Source organism: Vitis vinifera, chromosome 11 (genome assembly GCF_030704535.1).
Source record: "Vitis vinifera cultivar Pinot Noir 40024 chromosome 11, ASM3070453v1".
In the NCBI taxonomy this organism is placed as follows: Eukaryota; Viridiplantae; Streptophyta; class Magnoliopsida; order Vitales; family Vitaceae; genus Vitis; species Vitis vinifera.
This window is the reverse complement of record NC_081815.1, coordinates 16713250-16716865: the sequence shown is the minus strand read 5'-3', so window position 1 is coordinate 16716865 and position 3616 is coordinate 16713250. Positions and strand designations below refer to the sequence as shown.

The following is a 3616-nucleotide window of genomic DNA, read 5'->3' as shown; positions in this document are numbered from 1 at the left end:
TCAAAATTTAAAATATAAATAAGAACTTTTCCGAGGATATAATTATGGTAATCTTATATTTATAATAGGTAATTTAATGAAATTTGAATATGAATAAAAGTGTAATTATTCATTATAGTTGTTATTTTATTAATTAGATTTGGAAAACATTAATAATCATAACACTTGTATTGTGAGGGAATAATATTTTTGCCTTCCTTTGTATGGGAGGGCCACTTTGATTCCCAAATCCCCACCCACAAAATGTGGCCAAATAAATCGGAAATACGATCAGCAAGAATCGATGTAAAATCCAAAATATCGTGACAAACATGAACGAAATTACGGATTGGTTGAATTTCCCTCCCGATTTTTTCTTCTATACTCTCGAATTTCGGTCCAAAAATTGCCGATATTTCCACGAAATTTGTGTGCCTGCATATAAATTCAAGAATAAGAAACATCTATATATATATATATATATGTATGTATATGATTAGCATTACTTGCTTATCTCATTGTCATGGCAGTACGTGAAAAGAAGAGAGCCCAACATAGCCAAGAAATAAATTGCCGATCCATGGACAAAGCTGCCTACTTTCATCGCCGGCAATTCATCCTTGGCTTTGTTCCTCCCTCTTCCTATTCAAGCAAAGCCCGACAATGGTCACCCGGCCATGTTTGATCTGCATTCTTAGTGAAATATATATAGGTGGAGAAAGTAGATTAAAAAAAGGGGAAAAGAATGAACATATTCTGCAAGTCATGGCTCCCATACCTCCCAAAGGCCATAGATAAGTGCAACTGGCTCCACAACAAGAGATAACATTATCTCCCATTTGGTCTCTATCTTCAACTCAAGATTTGGAATGGTTGACATGTATTCTTGCAAGAATCAATACCCTCATTCTCGTAAAAAGTGTTGACATCCTTAATCAACACTTTATTATAGACTACTTTTGAATGATTCTTTGCCCTGCCAATTTGGACCTTGCATGTACGGTTTTTGCTATACAAAGTTCAAAGGGGACTAATTTCAACAAGAGCCGACCATTCTCCAACTTGACCTTTATTTTGAATGTTTAGAATATGATTACAAATTGAGTGGATTGGTCGGATGAGAATCCTATCCAATCTCACCAGTTCAGGCCTATAGATTTTCAGTCCGTGGTCAGTTTCATAAGATGCAAATGAGTTTTTAGATTGCTTGGGTTGGATATTAGTTTTTCATTTGATGGGTTGTAGCAGATGGGTTTTTGCATTGCTTGAATTGGATATTGATATATTCTCAAATCAAATGTAATGGCTCATATTCAATCACATGTGCAACAACTTACTACATTTTTTATTATTATTATTATTATTTTATTTAGATATGAAAATTATTATCAAGATGCATTGTAAAGCAAAAGAAAAAGTGATTTGAGTGTAAATAATACGATCAAGTTATAAAAAAAAGTACCTAAGGCTCAAAATATGTGATTAAATTGTGAAGGTAAGAAAAATGCATATTAATGTACGAATAAAAATATAACTAAGGATAAAAATATAGGTATGATTACCAACAAGGATGAAAATATCGATAATTATGGATATATCGATACTTCGATTTTACGGATATATTGAATGTATCGAAGATATACTAGTGGATATTTTGATATAAAATATCGGTGAACCTAAATTGTTTAAAATTTATAAAAATGTAAATATATATAATATAATTTATTATATTTGGTAATAATATTGTATATGTCAATAAAGAATATAAATTTGATAAGTGTACATTAATTATTAAATTACATCAAATATTATTCGATAATAATATTGTGATATTTGATTATAATATGTCTAATTTTAAAAATATTTAATATTAAAATTATGATATATTTAATTTAATTGTATTAAATGATATAAAATAAATAAATGTATAATTTTTAATATTTAATTAATATATTAATGATATAAAAAACACTATGAAGAAAATTATCATGATCATTTTTATATTTTTGATAATATTTTAAATGAAATGTTTCATTTAATTATAAAATAATTATAATTAATTTGTTCTTTAAAATATTATTTTAATATTTTGTTTATATGATAATGTTTAATATATATATAAATATATTTGGTGCATAGTATATAATAAGGGGCAAACTTGCCCTATTGGTGCATGTAGGTGTTGACTGAACTTTTTGTTGGGGGTTCGAATCCCCTCAACAAAAAAACATTTTTGAGCTTTGACTATGTTGACCGGTCGATATATCCATGAAAAAAAACATTTTTGAGCTTTGACTGTGTTGACCATTGATATGTCCATGGGATATATCGTTTTGAAGCCCATTGATACACGATATTTTAATCCTTGGTTATAAAAAATATAATCAAGGTATTTGAGTAAGGAAAATGTGATCGATGTATGAAAAATGTTATTAAGGTACAAATACAAAAATATGATTAAGGTATGAAATGTGTAACTAAAGTATTAAAGTATTGAAATATAACTTTAGTACACAAAATATGATCACGATATGAAGAATGTGATTAAGGTAGTAAAAAAAAAAATGTTACAAAGGTACTAAGGTACAAAAAAATATGACCAATATAGGTAAAAAAAATGTGACCTATGTACGTAAAATGTGATTAAAATATAAAAGATGTGGTTGAGATACAAAAGATGTAACTAAGGTACTAATAATAGTATTGAGGTATGAAATTTGCAATCCAAGTATGAAAAGTCTAACCAAGGTACAAAAAAATATAACCAAATTATAAAGGTATGAAAGATATATATAATTTAAATAAAAAAATTTATAATCAATTTGTTAGGTTAATTAGTTAAGTTGGTAGAATTTCCAATTTTCTCAAGTTTCCTAAACTATCTATCTATCTATATATATATATTTGGCAAAATAAGATTTCTAGATAATGTCCAAGTTCATTGGGGTTTATCTTGTATATACATGCATCATATTATCCTATTTCACTTTTATGTACCTAAACTTCACATTGTTAATCTTTGCTCTTAACTTGAAACTCTTAAAAGAATTCATCATTACTCATGAGTTCATAGTAGTAGGGTCACATCTTTTCAAGTTCTTAAGGAGCCCACTAAGGAGCACTAAAGTACCAACAATGTAAGTCTTGATAGGTAGATGTAAGTACTGATAGTGTAAGAACATCTAGAAAGTTTTTGGGAGGTTTTGTGAGTGGTTTTCCTCATAAATGTGTGTCAAATTGTGTATTTGAATGTTCTTTGTTTTTAATGATTAACTATATCCCAATCAAAGAACTTAGAAAAAAAACAAAAGAATTTTTAGTTAAATATTTGAGGATTACCTATTCCATACCAGTCCTCCCCCACCCTAAAGTTAGTTTCACGATATAAGATCTTAAACTTTTAACTAGTATTAGAGTAGGAAAATTTAAAAAATCATTTTTTTCATACATTTCTAAGATCTTAAATCATGAAACTCCAAAGAGTGGGATTGTTTATAAATAATCCACCATATTTTGATAGAAACAATTATCCTAATTGGAAAAGCCCATAAATATGAAATTCCTTTTAAGAGTGCAAGGGGAAAATGTTTGGAATACGGTGAAATTTAGTAGGGAACTGTCATTAAAACTAGGTTGA

General features: G+C 28.1%; 1 non-coding gene across 1 annotated transcript; it reads right to left on the bottom strand.

Moving 5' to 3' along the window:
• Positions 1 to 521: 521 nt before the first annotated feature.
• MIR169V (microRNA MIR169v) lies at positions 522 to 617 on the bottom strand. Its single transcript, NR_127837.1, has one exon. It is a non-coding gene; the product is annotated as a microRNA MIR169v (primary transcript).
• Positions 618 to 3616: the final 2999 nt, after the last annotated feature.